This window comes from Giraffa tippelskirchi, chromosome 8, assembly GCF_054371585.1.
Source record: "Giraffa tippelskirchi isolate mGirTip1 chromosome 8, T2T-mGirTip1v1.2.pri, whole genome shotgun sequence".
Taxonomy (NCBI): Eukaryota; Metazoa; Chordata; class Mammalia; order Artiodactyla; family Giraffidae; genus Giraffa; species Giraffa tippelskirchi.
In genome coordinates this window covers 2,821,540-2,840,479 of record NC_137282.1, presented here as the reverse complement: position 1 = coordinate 2,840,479, position 18,940 = coordinate 2,821,540, and the positions used below count along the sequence as shown (strand labels likewise).

Here is an 18,940-nt window from a genome sequence, read left to right as displayed (position 1 = left end):
GCGTGCCTGCGCGCGCGCCCGGGAGAGACCGCGAGAGCGCGAGCCCCGCCGGCCCGCCGCGCCGCCCCGCCCCCTCCCCGCGCCGCCCCGCCCCCGCCGCGCGCGCCCGCGGGGAGCGTGCCCGCGCGCGCCCGGCAGAGACCGCGAGAGCGCGAGCCCCGCGCCGCCCCGCCCCCTCCCCGCCGCGCGCGCCCGCGGGGCTCCGAGGGAAAGTGAAGTGACAGCTGAGCCTCGCGAGCGGACGGCGGCGGGGGCGGGCGAGGGGCGGCCCCCGGGACGGAGCGCCGGGGCCGGCGAGACGCGGGAGGGAGGCTGCCGGGCCGGTCGGGAGGGCCGCGGGCACCTTGACGGGCGCGCGCGTTAAAGGGACGCGCTGCCGGGTGCGGCTCGCCCTGAGGCGGGGCAGGAGCGGCGCTTCACCGCCTGGCGCTGCCGCCCAGGCGACGCCCCGGCTCGGGGCTCCCTCCCGGCGGCTGCGGCGCGGACCCCGGGCGCACTCACCCCGGACGCGCGGTGCCCACGCGCGCCCGGGGTGGAAAACTTCCCGCCGGCCGGCGAAGCGGCCCGGGCTGAGGCGGGCTCCTCGGCCGGCTCTGCGGCGCGGAGGGCCCTCCGCCCCTGGGGCGCGGGCTCTGGGGGCCGGAGCGCCAGGCCCCGGGCACGGGGGCCTTGCGGGTGGGGGGCAGGTGGAGGCTGTGGGAACAGGAGTGGGGCTGTGGGTGACCCCACGACACGGTGTGTGTGTGTGTGTGTGTGTGTGTGTGTGTGTGTGTGTGTGTGTGTGTGTGTGTGTGTGTGTGTGTGTGTGTGTGTGTGTGTGTGTGTTCGTCACTCAGTCGTGTCCGACTCTGCGACCCCACAGACTAGCCCCCCAGGCCCCTCTGTCCATGGGATTCTCCGGGAACAATACTGGACTGGGTTGCCATTTCCTCCTCCAGGGAATCTTCCCTACCCAGGGATCGAACCCAGGTCCCCCGCACTGCAGGCAGATTCTTTACCATCTGAGCCACCACGGAAGTCATTAGGTCTCCCGAATAACCGTTAGAAAAGCACAAACCTATGTCTGCTGTGCAAACTCTGCTTCCACACAATTCCCTCACCTCCACCTCCACCGCAAGCCCTCCTCCCGGCTGATGGCTATTGCTGCCCCTAAACATCTCCTGAATAGAGAGAGACCCTGAAGCTGTCAGTGTATGTGGACAAACTGTCCTGCCCAGCAGACCTGAGGACCCCACCCCGCGGGGTGATTCAAGCAGCCATAAGTCCCAAAGGACAGGAGCAAGTCGAGGTTCCCTGTACATAGGTCTAGAACGGAACATCCTTTTATCAAATGTCATCTTTAAGAATTGACAGGTACTTTGTAATATCCCTGAAGAGAATCACCACGGAGCAAAACGTGGGTGTGCTCTTGTATACCAACTCTATGTATCACTCAAGGACATCAACAAACCCGATTACCCTTAAACTCTAAAATGTATATTGGGGGATTAGAAATCACCATATCCTGGGCTTATCATCAATTATGTAGCCATCTAGCTCTCTCACATGCTGCAGTATATTAATAGGAAAAGATGACATAAAATGCATTGTATTTTTTAATATTTAGAATATGACCTAAATAAGGCATTTCATAGATTATCTGAAATGCGGTACATAACTTATTTTACCTCATGAAATCCTTGTGTATTAATGTTCTCATTTTATTGACTGTGTTTCAGTATGTTTTGCAGTTGTCTAGTGAGGATGCATGACAGAATCCCCATTTCCTAGGTCTCTATGTTTTCTCCAAATAAGCTACTCTTTCCTATACTCTAAGGTGTATTTCCTGTTGGTTTCTATTTGTTCACAATGAATATTTTGTAATAAAGTACTCTTCTATTACAGAAAGTTATCCAAGCCTTTTTCAGTCCTGGTCTTTGGCAGCTGAGGGCCAGGTATGCAGCAGTGACAACTTCTAACTTGAAGCAAGGAAGAGGCTTCGTTGCTTAAATGCTGAAACTGTAGTAGTTACTACAGGACTTCATTTATCTGTAGTTGTTTGGTTTTGGGGGGGGATAGTTGCTTTACAACCTTCTATTGGTTTCTGCTGTCGGACAGAGTGAATCAGCCGTACACACACCTCCCACTTGAATATCCCTCCCACCCCCCACCCCTGTTCCATCCCTCTTGGTCATCACAGAGCGCCAAGCTGAGCTCTTACGCTAACCAGCAGCTTCCCACTAGCTATCTGTTTACACACAGTTGTGCATATGTATGTGTATGTGTGTCAGTTGCTCAGTCGTGTCCAAGTCTTTGCAACTGTATGGACTATAGCCCGCCAGGCTCCTCTGTCCATGGAATTCTCCAGGCAAGATACTGGAGTGGGTAGCCATTCCCTTCTCCAGGGGACTGGTGTGAGGTGATACCTCGTTGTAGTTTTGATCCACATTTCACTAATAATTATTGATGTGGAGCATCTTTTCATGTGCCTCTTAGCCATCTGCCTGTCTTCTTTGGAGAAATGTCTGTAGATGTTTTAGCTGCTTTATACTATTCGCTGAGTTTAAGTAGGGCATCGTAATACAAATCAAGAGTTACCCTTTTCATTGATTCAAGGAATATTTATTGAGTACCAGGCACTATCTAGGTGGTTGGGACATGGCACTGAATAAAAGAGAAAAATATCCCTGTCTTCTCAGAGTCTTTCTATCCTTTACACACGACAGTCAATTCCTTGCCAGAGTCTGTCGACATCTGCCTTCAAAAGTATACCTGGAAGTATTCACTTCTTGCCATCTCCCTCCCCACAGCTAATTCCCTGGTCCAAGCCACTAGCATCTCTTAATAATGGCCTCTGACTTGATCTTTCTACTCCCCCACAGACCCCAGCCCCCACACCCCACCCAACAGTCCAAGTGATCCTTTACCATATAGGTTAGGTTATTTCTCTCCTTTTCTCAAAACCTCGAGTGGCTTTTTTATTATTATTAATTTATTTATTTTAGTTGGAGGCTAATTACTTTACAATATTGTAGTGGTTTTTGCCATACATTGATATGAATCAGCCATGGGTTTACATGTGTTCCCCATCCTGAACCCCCCTCCCACCTCCCTCCCCATCCCATCCCTCTGGGTCATCCCATTGCACCAGCCCTGAGCGTTTGTCTCATGCATTGAACCTGGAATGGCGTTCTGTTTCACATATGATAATATACACGTTTCAGTGCTATTCTCTCAGATCTCAAATTGGCTTCTTATCCTAAACAACAGCCAAAGGATGGCGACAGTGGCTACCTGCCACCCCAGCCAGAACCCCTCCGACCCACATAGTGTGACTTCCTCCTCTCTCTTCTCCCTCCAGCTACTCTGGCCTCCTTGCTCATATGGACCCAACCTCAAGACATCTGACTTACAGTTTGCTCTCTCTGTAGTATTCTTTCCTCCTCCAGCATCTCTGATCTTCCTTCTCTGCTTTATTTTTCTTTTCTAAAAAAAATTTTTTTATTTTATATTGGAGCATAGCCAATTAACCAACAATGCTGTGATAGTTTCAGGTGAACAGCAAAGGGACTCAACCATATATATACACATATCCATTCTCCCCCAAACTTCCCTCCCATCAAGGCTGCCACATAATATTGAGCAGAGTTCCATGTGCTATACAGTAGGTTCTTGTTGGCTATCCATTTTAAATATATCTGCTTTATTTTTCTTTAAGATCATCATAATAAATCTGAAATAATATATGAAATAATGTATTTTTTACTTATTTCTTTAAGTCCTCCCCTTCTCCTCTGCTCCTCTGTCACTCTCGCCTCCTCATATAAGCTCTTTGGGAAGAAGGATTTCATTGGCTGGGGATCATTGCTATATGTATTCAATAATACTGGTTGAGAGAATGAAACTGACCTCTTTTAGTTGCTGGTGTAATAGGCATTACTCTAATTTCTTCAATTATAACGTTAACATGTAGCATGTTCTTAACTGGTACCAGGCAAAATTCCAGCACTTGATACATATGCTAGCTCCCAAACAGCCCATAAGAGGGGTCTCATTCACTCACCCCACTGTACAGATGGAAGGACAGGGAATGGAGTCACTCCCGCAATCACACAGCAGGGCTGGGGTTTGCGATCAGCACTTTGGCTCTAGAGTTAATGAATGTCAGGACTCTTCAGCATGAGTCCAGTGTTAAAAACGTAGATTTGTACATGCAGCCCTTTTTTAAAGATAAGAGAGAAGGACCTACTGAAGGATGCTGTGAAGAAATATGCAAAGAAATATGCAAAGAATTGGCTTGTTTTTCCTTCTGACATGTACCCAAACTGAGTTATTCACCTGTAAGGAAGGTTCAGCTGGAAGAGCTAAATACAGTTCTTCCTCTGCCTGTTCAAAGTGAATGGCAGACATCCTCTTTCTCCATCACCCATAGCTTTTCCAAGGAAACTCACAACACCCTATACCTTAACCCACAAGTTAGAGAGTATCAATTAAGACAGATGTGTGTGTGTAAATATCTTTATAAAGAGCATATACAAATTTTTCCTAGTTGATCTCTCAAAATTAATAATTAGTATTGGATGAGTAGTAAAAATTGTTTTGCAAAGGCTATCAGCAAGCTTCCAGGTATTTTTTACCCCTGATATATAGATTAGATTTTCTGCAGTGAAATCCTATGCAAGCTGATCAATCACTTTGAAAGTGCTAAATTATATGAGGACTTCTTTTAGTCCCACTATTTAGTAGTATAAACATCACATTGAAATTTTTTAATTCACTTAAAAAGATGGGGTAGAGGGACAAATTGACAGGTTGTGATTAATAGATACACACTACTATATATAAAATAGATAACCAACAAGGGCATACTGCATAGCACAGGGAATTCTACTCAATACTCCATAATAACCTATTTGGGAAAAGAATCTGAAATAAGAGTGGATATTTGTATATATATCTATATGTATATATTACAGGCTCACTTTGTTGTACACCTGAAACTAATACATTGTAAATCAATTATACTCCAATATAAAATATAAATAAACAAACAGGAAAAAGTTCTAATCAAGCCATCCACACCACACAGTTCTTCTCCTTTCCCGTAGCATGAAGCACATGTCCTGTTATCTTTATCTTCTGTTCTCGCTCCTCATAGAATCATGGAGGATAGAGGGAGAGAGGGGAAAGGGAGGAAGACGAGGCCGCAGCTTGCGTCTCATTTGCCCAAACTAGGATTGAGAATGTCCAGAGTGTGCCTGCTGGTAAACCAAGCCCTCAGGGAAGACATTACTATGAAGGGCCAAGGAGCAATCTCAGAAGACTTGACTCTAAGGAAAAAGGGTTTGGAGACTTAGCATGCTGCTCAAGGATAATGAGAACATCCCTCTGGGTAAAGGCAGTTTTAAGCCAGACAAAAACCTGTCGCCATCTGATTATCCCAACTCAGTCCCTGTAAACTATTAGTGAAAGCCAAGAGGAAGGAAACAGGAACAGCTATTTGCCCATAAACTCCGTTCAGCATTATGGGACCCTGGCTTGACAACCGTTGCACAGTGGAACACAAGAAAGGGAGGCGTTGCCATGTTGAGGGAGTTGTCAGAACAGTGGACGTGGGACCAGTGGGATGGTGGCTTGGCACAGTGGGCAGCTGTGCCCCAGGGAGACCTCCATGGAGCTGTCAGGGATAAACCGTCGATTACCACCAGGATTTCACAGGCTTTGAGGCGTCAGGAAGCGCCACCACTGACAGGAGCCAGAAGGAGAAAGGACAGGTTCTGTTATGAGTACAGGTGGGAATATACCCAATAACGCCCTGAGGGGATGGGATGGGGCTTCTGAAGAAGTTTAAAGCTCTTGGCAATAGTGATGCTGAAAACTCAGCCTCTCTGCACCAGTACTGACCCGAATCTCAAAGACGCGGTTTTGGGTGAAGTAGGAAAGAAGAGCCCTATTGCTTTGCTGGGCAAAGGAGGACACACTGGGCTACTGCCTTAAAAAGCTCTGCGTCCTGACCGGGCAGGATTTGGTGAGGAGTTTTACAGCAATGGTTCAGGGGCTCAAGGGTGAGGTTACTGATAAGGATCAGGGTGTGTGCAGGGCCTGCATTCAGTGGTCTCCTGTTAAACTTCTCTGGTTTCTTTAGTCTGGCCTCAGGTGGTCTCTTCCATTTGTTGGGGGCTTTAGTTCTGTAAAGAGCTCAACAAGTTCAGTTCAGTTCAGTTGTTCAGTTGTGTCTGACTTTGCGACTCTGTGGACTACAGCACGCCAGGCTTCCTTGTCCATCACCACCTCTGGAGTTTGCTCAAACTCAAGTCCATCGAGTTGGTGATGCCATCCAACCATCTCATCCTCTGTCGGCCCCTTCTCCTCCTGCCTTCACTCTTTCCCAGCATCAAGGTCTTTTCCAATGAGTCGGCTCTTCGCATCAGGTGGCCAAAGTATTGGAGCTTCAGCTTCAGCATCAGCCCTTCCAATGAATGTTTAGGACTGATCTCCTTTAGGATTGACTGGTTGGATCTCCTTGCAGTCCAAGGGACTCTCAAGAGTCTTCTCCAACACTACAGCTCAAAAGCATCAATTCTTTGGTGCTCAGTTTTCTTTATGGTCCAACTCTCACATTCATACATGACTACTGGAAAAACCATAGCTTGGACTAGACCGACCTTTGTTGGTAAGTAATGTCTCTGCTTTTTAATATGCTGTCTGGGTTGGTCATAGCTTTTCTTCCAAAGAGCTCAACGATATTGTTGTGTGTATCCCTTGGGGGGAACCAGGACCCTGCCCCAAGGCTGCACTACTGTTTCTTGACGGTTCCTCCCTTGTCTCCACATCACCTCCCTTCGCTGATTAGCTATAGTTGGAACCTGCCCTTTGGAGCTCAGGGAAGGTCATGGAGTCTACTCCTTACCAACAAGGAATGGGGACACAGAAAGGCTCCCGTGCCCAGGAGCCCCACAGGGTCCTGCTCCGGAGGATTCTGCAGGATGTCCAATCCAATTCCTACCTCATTTAGAATTCTTCCAAGATACTTTACTTGAATGCCTCTAGAGATGGGACTCCCTACCTCCCCCATAGCCATCTTCATCTTTGGACAGTTTTCACTCTCTTCACCCCTAAATTGCTTCCCAGTTCTTTTCTCTTATGCTTTTGGGACTATAGAGTTATGCTGCCAGCTCTCCTGCAAGAAAGCTCTTTCATTATTTAAAAATGGCTAACATGCAACCATAAAATTGAAAGAGGCTTGCCCCTTAGAAGAAGAGCTATGATAAACCTAGACAGAATTAAAAAGCAGAGGTATCACTTTGCTGACAAAGGTCCCTATAGTCAAACCTATGGTTTTTCCAAGTAGTCATTAGGAATATAAGAGTTAGACCATAAAGAAGGCTGAGGGCCTAATTGGTGCTTTTGAACTGTGGTACTGGAGAAGACTCTTGCGAGTCTCTTGGACGGCAAGGAGATGCAACCAATTCATCCTAAAGGAAATCAACCCTGAATATTCATTGGAAGGACTGATGCTGAAGCTGAAGCTCCAATATTTTGGCCACCTGATGTGAAGACCTGACTCATTAGAAAAGACGCTGATGCAGAGAAAGATAAAGGGCAGGAGGAGAAGGGGGTGATAGAGCATGAGATGGTTGGAGGGCATCCCCAGCCATTCCCAATGGACATGAGTTTGAGCAAACTCCAGGAGATAGTGAAGGTCAGGGCAGCCTGGCGTGCTGCAGTTCACGCGGTCGCAGAGTCAGACACGACTTAGGGACTGAACAACAACAACATGCCCCATGGGCTCCCCAGGTGATGCAGTGGGAGAGAATCTGCCTGCTGACGCAGGAGCTGCAAGAGACGGGGGTTCAGGTCCTGGGTCAGGAAGATCCCCTGGAGAAGGAAAGGGCAACCCGCTCCAGTATTCTTGCCTGGGAAATCTCATGGACAGAGGAGCCTGGTGGGCTACAGTCCACGGGGTCGAAAAGAGTAGAACATGACTGTGCTGTCTCCTCCCCTAGGAAACATGCCTCTTCCCTCCAGTTCTTCCTCTTGTGACATGGGTTTATGTTCTGCCACCATTTAGCTCACTCTCTTCCAAACACACCCTGACTAGTCTATGTTCCTATTGTTCATGTTGTCAGGAACTGAACCCAGCATCCCAGGAGGCGCAGCTTAGCTGAGAGAAGGAAGGTACATGTCATCTGCTATTTGCATCCCAGGAATCCCTGATTCCAAAATCCTACACTCAGTATAAATTCTTCTGATGCTTGAAGATGTAGCTTTTTCAACTAAACACTAGATTAGGGTCAAAAGAATTAAAAACTTTTTTTTTCCTTCGGACACCCTCAGCACAGGAAACAACCTTGGTGTATCAATTCAGTACATTCTAAATCTTTTTCTCTCCAATTAGCATGCACCTGCCACTCCTCGGGGTTAGGGTTATAGAAAATAAGATTCTAGGCATTAAAGAATAGTGATACATTTTACCTCTTTCAGAGACTTATCTTAGAAATGCAAGGAGGAAAAGCAATGGGATTGATGACAGGTCCAAGTTGTGTACTTTCATCCCAAGAATGTGGGGATGTAGCCTCCTTAGAAGATTTCAGATAGGATTGTAATTTTTTGAAATTGTATTAATATCATGTTTCACTTTAGTAGTAAAAACTATAAATTGATTTCTTTTGAAATTGTCACACTGGGCTTCATCTCCAGAGTACACACAATAGCAGATCATTATTATTTTCTTTTCAACAAGAATTTGCTTTTACCAGCAAGAAAATTTTGTTGGATAAATACGCTTACATCCAGAACGTCTTCTGGCAAAGCCATGAATAATTAATCCAAGCGTGGCTGACTGCAAAGACAACTGTATACACTAACACTATTAACACTTTGTTGATGAAACTTTTTCCCCTCCACATCACAAATTCAATGTGCCAAACATTTCCCATACTTTCCTGTTTCCATTTCTAATAGCTGAGTTATATATATAAACATGCCTTTATTTGTGTCATGTTTTGAAACACCAGGCTGATTCTCACTTCTTTACCTTTGCCTGTGATTCCTGAAATGTATTGCTGTGAAATAAACCACTCTGAAAGTTGGTAAGCAACAAACATTGTTTCTTTTGCTCACGAATCTGAGATTTAGCCAGGGTTGGTGGGTTGGCTTATCTCTTCTCCTTGCAGTTTGACTAAAGACTGGAGCACCTGCTTGCCTGATGCCTCACTCACACGGCTAGCAAGTCGACGTTGGCTGTTGGCTCAGCGCAATAGGACTCGTGGATGGGGCCCTCAGTTCCTTCCCACTGAGAGTCTCCGTGGGCCTCTTAGCTTCCTCACAGCATGGCGGCTTGGTTCTAAAAGCAAGCAGCCAAAGAAAACCAGACAAAAACTAAATATTAGTTTTTAATATAACCTCAAATCACAAAGTGTCATTTCTCCATATTGTATTCATGGAAGTCATCATAAATCCACCCACGTTCAAGGGGAAGGGAATTCAATGTCACATCACGATAGGAGAGTGGAAATTTCTAGAAGGTTTTATGGGGCTAGAGATATTGCTGCAGCCTTCTTTGGAAAATACAGCCTCCCACAGGTACCTCAGCCCCTTTGTTGTGAATCCCCTTTCCCGCTTTGTTATCTGCGGAGCCCAGTGTATCTATCCCTCAGGGTTTGCCCAGGCATTACTCACCTCTGCTGTGCCATCGATACACATTTGCTTACTATTCCTCGCCATACAATGCCCTGCAGTTCTTTATTTGTATCTAACATGCCCAGTGGACTATAACCCCTCAAGAACTAGCGCCGCAAACACTGCTCCTTGGCTCCCTGTTGGCCCTCAACAGCGTGCCCAGCAGCAGGTAAAGAAGGCGTCACAGTACTGGGCAGTTTTCCACTCACCTAGCTGTCTCTCCTGTGCAGTCCACACTGAGTTCTGGCCGTGGACCCAGCTCGGTGGGGCCCGTGACCTGGGCCTCTGCTTTACGGCTCCGCTGCTCCAAGTGTGGTCCGCAGCCCAGCAGCGGCGCGTCCATCACCTGGATGCTGTCAGGAAGGCTGTGCCTCATGCCTGACCTTCGACCTGCTAAGTCCACGTTCTAACAAGATCCACGGTGACGTGTGTGCATGTTAAAGTCTGAGAGGCTGTTTCAGAAGACACCTCTGGCTCTCTTCTGAGGGGGTCCCGGGAGCCCACGTCTCTGCCTCCAGTGAACAGAGCTCTTTCCTACTGAAGTGGCTCGGAGAGAGCTCTTCCTCAGCAACTGTTTCTTCTCCGTCCTGCTCCGTGCTGCTAAGAGGATTTTGTTTTTAGTGGTTGACGGGGGTGGCCAAAGGGAAGCTGTCTGTGACGGGGCGAGGAGAGAAAAGGTTGTAAGTTATAGCCGTGGGCTGGGACACACACACTCACACTCAGACACACATAGAGAGAAACACACACAGAGACACACACACACTCACACTCAGACACACACACGCCACACAGACACACACACTCACACTCAGACACACACAGAGACACACACACACACCACACAGACACACACACACAGACACACACAGAGACACACACACTCACACACAGACACACACTCAGGCACACAGACACACGCACACTCACACTCAGACACACACAGAGACGCACACACTCACACACACACTCACACTCAGACACACACACAGACACACACTCACACTCAGACACACACACAGACACACACTCAGGCACACACAGACACACGCACACTCACACTCAGACACACACAGAGACGCACACACACCCACTCACAGACACACACTCAGACACAGAGACACACACACACACACTCAGGCACACACAGACACACGCACACTCACACTCAGACACACACAGACGCACACACTCACACACACACTCACAGACACACTCAGACACAGAGACACACACACTCAGACACACACAGACGCACACACTCACACACACACTCACAGACACACACAGACACACACACTCACACACACAGACACACACACTCAGACACAGAGACACGCACACTCACGCTCAGACACACACAGAGACACACACACAGACACACGGAGCTCCTCACTACCCCGTTCAGGGAAAGAGAAAAGAGCAGGCGGCAGACTTCCATCCACACCCTTGTCCAGGCTCGCAGCCAGGCCTCTCTGGCAGCATTTTGCCGGGGCTTATGCCGAAGTTACAGTTCAGTATGAGGAGAGCGGCCATCTTGACCAGACAGTGTTTAGCCTCTCGATCCATGAACGTGAAACGTCCTTTCATTTACTTGTGAAACTATTGGTCAAAGAGTCATGTCTGACTCTGTGATCCCGTGGACTAGAGCCCTCCAGGCTCCTCTGTCCATGGAATTCTCCACGCAAGAATACTGGAGTAGGTAGCCTTTTCCTTCTCCAGGGGATCTTCCCTACCCAGGGATTGAACTCAAGTCTCCTGCACTGAAGGCAGATTCTTGACTGTCTGAGCTCACCCCCACCAGGGGAGCCCTTCATTTACTTAGATCTTCTTTAATTTCTTTCAATGATGTTTTATAGATTTCAGTGTTCAAGTCTTGCATTTCTTCTATTAAACTTTTTCCTAAATATTTTGCTGTCTTTGCTTTTATTGTGAAGGAATCATTTTCTTAATTTCAATTTCTGATTTTTCATTGCTAGCATATAGAGATATTATTAATTTTTGCTGATTGTACTTGTAATCTTATTAAAGTTCTTTAGGAGTTCTGGTAAAATTTGAGGGGATTGTTCTGGATTTTCATACAGGATCGTGCCATCTGCAAATGAAGATAATTTTACTTCTTTTTTTCCCAATCTGGATGTCCCTAATTTAAAAAGAAATTTTTTACTGCACTATAGAAACCAGTGTAAGGTTAAATAACATTGGCAAAAGCAAACATCCTTGCCTTGTTTGTGATCTGAGAAGGAAAGCATTCAGTATTTTAGCATTAAGTGTGATGTTAGCTGTGGGGGGTTTTTATAATGTCCTTTATCTGGTTGAGGAAGTCCTATTCACAGTTTCAGAGTTTCTATGATGAACGAATGTTAGATTTTTTTTCCAAATGCTTTTTCTGATTCTATTGAGGTGATCATGAGGTTTTTGTCTTTTATTCTATTGATATAATACATCAGATGTGTCATCAGGAATGTTTAGGGCTTCCTGAAGTTCAAAGCCAAAAGCTGTTAAAGTTTCACTTCCTCTCTTTGTCTTGGAGGCAACTAATTTTCTGCCCTGAAATAAAAGAATCTAATTGTCAAATGTTACTGCCAGCCTCCTGCTGGGGTAAGTCCAGTTTCTCTTCCCTCTCTTGAACTTTCAGTTATCTCAGGTCTTTGTTGAAATATTCTAAAAAGAATCAGACTTCTGAGGAGCAAATGGGTATAAATTGATATAAAATTTAAAACCTAATCGGGTAAAACCTACTTTCAATCTACCTCCTTCTCTACCGATACTTATGAAAATCACCTGCAGGCAAAAAGAAAATGTCTCCAGAGATTGCTTATCCAGAAAACAGGTGTAGAAACAGGTGAGGTCTGGAGGCAGAGATGATACTGTACAGATAAGGATTCTGGAAAGAATGTGGTTGGGTGAGCACCTTAATAATGTTACTCAGATTCTTCACCCTGATAACAGCCAATATTTACTGAGGGTTCACTCTGTATTTGGACAGTTCAAAGTGCTCTAAATAACCTCATTTAAATATCACAGCACACTATGAGGTGAGCATTGCTCCATTTAACAGCAGAGAAAACTGAGTCACAGCTTAATTTGGCACCTTGTCCACAGCCATATATTTAGTAAGTGCTGGAGCCCGTGTGTGCTTGACTCCAGCCAACCCACCGAATCTCTGTGCTGTTCCAAAACAAAGCAAGGGAAAGGTTAATCCTAGGTTCCAGTACTTTGCAGCTTCGATGGGACGAAAGTCCTTGTCCCATACACAAAAAGACTCCAGCCTTTACCATTCAGTCCGATCCTCATCAGCAAAATTGATCTCTTAAGCTCAGTATCAGGAGTATTGTATGTGTGTGTGTGCACGTGTACACACGCATATGTTTAAGAAGATTAATGTATGGTTAGTCACTCAGTCATGTCCAACTCTTTGCGACCCCATGGACTGTAGCCCACCAGGCTCCTCTATCCTTGGGGATTCTTCAGGCAAGAATACTGGAGTGGGTTACCATGCCCTTCCCAACTCAAGGATCAAACCCAGGTCTCCCTCATTGCAGGCGGATTCTTTACCAACTGAGCCACGAGGGAATCCCGAGAACACTGGAGTGGGTAGCCTATCCCTTCTCCAGGGGATCTTCCCAACCCAGGAGTCGACCGGGGTCTCCTGCATTGCAGGTGGATTCTTTACCAACAGAGCTACCAGGGAAGCCCGAGAAGACAAATAACCTATTTAAAATGCGCAAAAGACTTTAGCAGGTACTTCAGAAAAGAAACTATATGAATGGGAATAAAAAGCACACACAAAAAATGCTCATCATCATTAATCATGAGAGAAATACAAAATCAAATCACCGTGAGACATCGTGATACACCTATCCAAATGACTAAAACCGAAAACGTTGTCAAGAGAGTTTACAAGGATGTGGAACAACCAGAATGCTCATTCATTGCTGGTGGGAATGTCAGTGAAACAACTGTTCAGCAGCTCCTTATACAATTAAATACATATACACCATAGGACTGGAGAAGGCAACGGCAACCTGTTAGGTAGTTAGAATAGGAAACAGGAGTCCAAAATGGCGGTGGCTAGAACAAAGGAAGGTCAAAGGAAGGTCCAAGGACTGGAGTGAGAACTTCAGGTAGAACAGCACTCCTGGCTAAGCCCAATTTGCACAGGGCAGGCCCAGGGGGAGGAAAAACATAAAAAGCGGAGCCAAAGCACTCTCCCTCCCTTTTTTTCTCTCGCAAGCGCTGGGGCGTTCTTCTCTTCTTGTCTTTGGGTCGATGGTCGGCAGGCCCTCATGCTTCAAGGATGGATTTTCCTGCTATTATCTAAATAAAATAGAGCTGTGACACTGATTTGTCTAAGAGCTATAACATGGTCTGTCCAAGACCCGAGAGCCGTGACCTGCCGAGGGCTCTAATGTCCGTCACTCCAAATCTTTGTTGTGACGTGACAGGAACCGAGGAGCATACACTCGCGTGACAAACCCACTCCAGTCCTCTTGCCTGGAAAATTCCATGGACGGAGGAGCCTGGTAGGCTGCAGTCCATGGGGTCTCGAAGAGTCGGACACGACTGAGTGACTTCACTTTCACTTTTCCCTTTCATGCACTGGAGAAGGAAATGGCAGCCCACTCCAGTGTTCTTGCCTGGAGAATCCCAGGGACGGCGGAGCCTGGTGGGCTGCTGTCTATGGGGTCGCACAGAGTCAGACACGACTGAAGCGACGCAGCAGCAGCAGCAGCATACCATAGGATGCAGTAATTCCATTCCAAAGTATTTGTTGTTGTTCAGTCACTAAGTCGCGTCTGACTCTGCAACCCCAAGGACTGCAGTACGCCAGGCTTCACTGTCTCTCACTGTCTCCCAGAGCTTGCTTAGATTCAAGTCCACTGAGCTGGTGATGCTCTCTAACCATCTCATCTTCTGCTGCCCTTTCCTCCTCTTGCCTTCAGTCTTCCCAGCATCAGGGTCTTTTCCAGTCAGTTCTTCACATCATGTGGCCAAAGTAATGAAGCTTCAGCTTCAGCATCAGTCCCTCCAATGAATATTCAGGACTGATCTCCTTTGGGATGGACTGGTTGGATCTCCTTGCTGTTTAAGGGACTCTCAAGAGTCTTCTCCAACACCACGATTCAAAAGCATCAATTCTTAGGCTCTCAGCTTTCTTTATGGTCCAACTCTCACATCCATACATGACTACTGGAAAAACTATAGCTTTGACTAGATGGACCTTTGTCAGCAAAGTGATGTCTCTGCTTCTTAATATGTTGTCTAGGTTTGTTACAGCTTTCCTTCCAAGGAGCAAGCAAGGTATTTACCTGCTCCTCCCTCCAAATTAAAATATATGCCCAAGAAATAATTGTACACAGTAATAATAACTTTGTTCATCATAGTTCCAAAGTGGAAACAGCAGAAGTGTCCCTCAGTAGGGTAATATCCTTACATGCAATAACATGAATGAATATCAAAAACATTCTATTTAGAGAGAAAAAAAAAAGCCAGACACAAAAAATATTTGTGGTATGAGTCCATTTCTATGAAGCTCTAGAGCAGGCAAACTTTATCTGCAGTGGCCAAAAGCAGGTCAGTGGCTGCCTGGGACTGGAAGATCAGGAGTGGGGTAACATCAACGGAAAGGGGACAGGAGGGACATTTTGGGAGCGAGGGATCATCTCATGTATCTTGAGTGTCAAGAAATTTGCACAGGTGTATATTGTCAAAAGAGCTTCCTCGGTGGCTCAGTGGTAAAGAACCTGCGGGCAATGCAGGAGATGCAGGAGAAACGGGTTCCCTCCCTGGGTTGGGAGGATTCCCTGGAGGAGGAAATGGCAACCCGCTCCAGGATTCTTGCCTGGAGAATCCCACGGACAGAAGAACCTCGTGGGCTGTAGTCCACGGGATCGCCAAAAGTCAGACACATCTAAAGTGACCTAGCCCGCACGCAGCTTGCTCAGTTTCAAAATAAATAAACAAATCAATAAACAAAAGAGACTGCCTGCTATACAGCTGCCCCGCTGGTATCTGTTGGAGAGTCATTCCTTCTACGGCTACATTTCTATGCGCATTATTTTGTCTTTCCTTTTTCCGTTTGTTGAACTTACTCTCTTTAAGGGAACGAGAAGGAGAAGGTCAGGGAGAAACAGAAAGGTGGGTGGGATAGGGTGAGGGGCCCGGAAACATTCAGACATGACTGATTGCTTAATTATGTTGTAAAGAATTTACTGCTGAGAAAGAAGAATGCAAAGTCCTTACAGGGTAGGGAGGTGGGGGCTGGGGTGCTTAGAGGTCCCGGAGCTGGCCTGCCACCTCAACTTAATTATTTTCTTTTCACGAGTGTGTCTAGTAGCTCTGGGAAGGGCTGCACCTCAGTCTCGTTAATTTAGCATTTATATCCTATGTAACAAACCATAGCAATGGTTTTCAAACGTAAATGTACACAAGACTCTTGTGATGAAATGCAGATTCCCGGGCCCCCTCCTTAAGACTCTGCTTCAATCCTTGTAGGATCTGCCTTTTAAGGTTGGATACACTTTCTCTGAGGATGATACTTTGAAAAACACTGATCTGGCACGTTATAGGTGAGAATGAGAAAGTGTCTTTTTTTGTGTGTGTGAGCTGCAAGCTTTTAAAAAAGTTTTATTTTATATTAGACTAGAGTTGATTTGCAATGTAGTTTCGAGTGCACAGCAAAGGGATTCAACTACACATATATGTGTACCTACTCTTTTTCAAATTCTTTTCCCATTTAGGTTATTACAGAATATTGAGTAGAATTCCCTGTGCTATACAATAGGTCCTTGTTGGTTATTTTATATACAGTGCAGTGTTACTGATGCTGAAGCAGAAGCTCCAGTAGTTTGGTCATCTGATACAAACAGACGACTCACTGGAAAAGTCCCTGATGCTGGGAAAGATTGAGGGCAGAAGGAGAAGAGGGCGTCAGAGGATGAGATGGCTGGATGGCGTCACCAGTGCAATGAACGTGAACTTGGGCAAACTCCAGGAGATGGTGAGGGACAGGGAGGCCTGGCGTGCTGCAGTCCGTGGGGTCACAAAGAGTCAGACACGAGCGACTAAACAACAACAAGTGTGTATATAGGGCTTCCCAGGGGGCGCAGCGGTAAGGACTCCATCTGCCAATGCAGGAGATACAAGAGACTCAAGTTTGAACCCTGAGTCAGGAAGATCCCCTGGAGAAGGAAATGGCAACCCACTCCAGTATTCTTGCCTGGAGAATCCCATGGTCAGAGGAGCCTGGTGAACCATGGGGTCACAAGGAATCAGACACAAGTGAGTACACATATATGGTGTACGTATATGTTAATTCCAAACTCCTAATCTATTCCCCAGCCCTTTCCCCTTTGGTAACCATGTTTGTGAGAAAGCATCATTCTGCTAACTGTAGTCCCTCCAGCGGAAGGCAAGACAAAAATGGCCAAAAGGAACCTTAGATTCAGGAAAGCATCAGTGTTTGTTTCAGTAGGGTACATCCTTGCCCTTGTGTACGTGTGCATAGTAAGAGTGCTGAGGGCACCAGGAGAGAGGTTAGGAGGTTGGGAGTCTCCTGATATAGGAACATAGTCCTCGCTACTTATCACACTGACCCAGACCTGGTTTTAGAGTTTCTTTTCTTTACCAGCACGTGCCTCAAATCCTTTTTTCCCAAAGCCCATCCAATCTGTAGCAAACACGAAGCATTTGCTGGCCTGTTCCCCTAATCCATCATAGTACAAAACAAAAAGATACAAAAGTCTGGGTGGATAAAGGAAATCAATACCCGTTTCCTGTTCTTTACCTTGAGATCCTTTGTCTGGTTTCAGAATGCCTTCAACAGAAGGAGAAACATAGCTTGAATTCCCAATCAAAATCAGATAAAACACAGGTGATAAGACATTGTGTCTCTTCTTTCCACAGATAAGAAATTTGAGTTATACCAGGGTCAAATTGCTGAGCCCACTGCAGTATTTTAGTGATTAGAGGCTTTTTGTGCATCATAGTAATTTATAAACAGTCATAAGCTATTTCAAAATAAAGCAAATATTCCAAGAACAGAATGTTAGCAAAATAAGGCAAAAAGTTAATTAGCCACAGATTACAGGTAATCCTATATATTTTCCAATTTAGAGTGTGACTTTCTCTTAAAATCCCTGAACACTATTAAACTGTAGGTCCCTGACCAAATGTCAATATACTTATGCTTCCCACAGTTGGTTCATCAGTAATTTCTAACCTGATGGCCTCATAAAACAGTCTTTGCAAAATACTTTATAAATTGCCTTTACTTTAAGTGATCTATGATTTTTTAGTACGTCATGTTTTAAAAACTATGTAGATCTCTTATATAGACACTTAGAACATCACACACTTAACACATAGATACATTTTTTTTTTCAAGTAAATTATGAGGATGAAGAGAAGAATCAACAGAGCATTTCATTTTCAGTGGGACATCAATGCTGCTACTTGGTGTCATACCTAAGTCCTTCTTCAAAATGGTCATATGGTGGAAGAGAATAAACCCTTTCAGTATCATCCTTGTAGACAGGATCAATAAAGTTATAGGAGACCCAAGAAAAAGGTGAAGAATGCCTCTTTATAGCGGGTCTAATAAAGCTGTTTGTCTGCCTAAAAGCGCTCTCTTCATATCCGCATGTGGGAACCAACACTTAAGTGTGATGAAACTTGGCTTCCTTTTGTCTTGTTTACCATTATAAGATGAGGGTTGCACCCTCAAATTGTTGCCCATAAAAGAGGGGATTGCCTAAAACCCAAGTCCTTAATGGTATTTCTCCTATTATGAGGGTCGCTCTCAATTTTAAAATTTCGAACAAAAAAATACTATTTGGGAATCAGCTGTTAGCCTGAAATGATTCTCTTTCACATGAGCCTTAGATGCTGATAGGAGTCACCTGATGAAACAAGCTAAAAATTTTAAAAGGAGATAAATACTTTTAACACTGCAATAATTACTATTAATATTACTGGGAGTATGACTCCACAAATACTCGTATTGAGTATCATTGTAAAAGCTCTTTAAAATTACCCTGGAAAGCAATTCATAAAGTTATTGCATCGAGGAGACGCACTTACAGTGCATCTGCTTACAAGATGAACTAAAAGGAAACTTTGCCTGTGCTGTGCCAATAAGCATATGGGATTTAGGAGACATTCTCTAATGGCATCATCCACGGGTTCTAAAAGTGCTGTGCTTCAGACGATGTATTCTGTACAACTGTTGGATGAAGCTAGGGTTGGTTCTCGTCATGACAACGATGCTGCGTTTTGTTCA

At 45.7% G+C, this 18,940-nt stretch overlaps 1 long non-coding RNA gene across 1 annotated transcript in view; it reads right to left on the bottom strand.

Annotated features, from left to right (window-relative positions):
- Positions 1–8,818: 8,818 nt before the first annotated feature.
- LOC145517811 (uncharacterized) overlaps positions 8,819–18,940 on the bottom strand; it is a 69,757-nt gene continuing 59,635 nt past the window's right edge. The window contains exons 2-3 of the long non-coding RNA XR_014062352.1: positions 9,870–10,312; positions 8,819–9,325 (exon numbers count right to left, since the gene is read on the bottom strand). This is a non-coding gene — a long non-coding RNA (uncharacterized LOC145517811). The remainder of the gene's footprint in view (positions 9,326–9,869; positions 10,313–18,940) is intronic.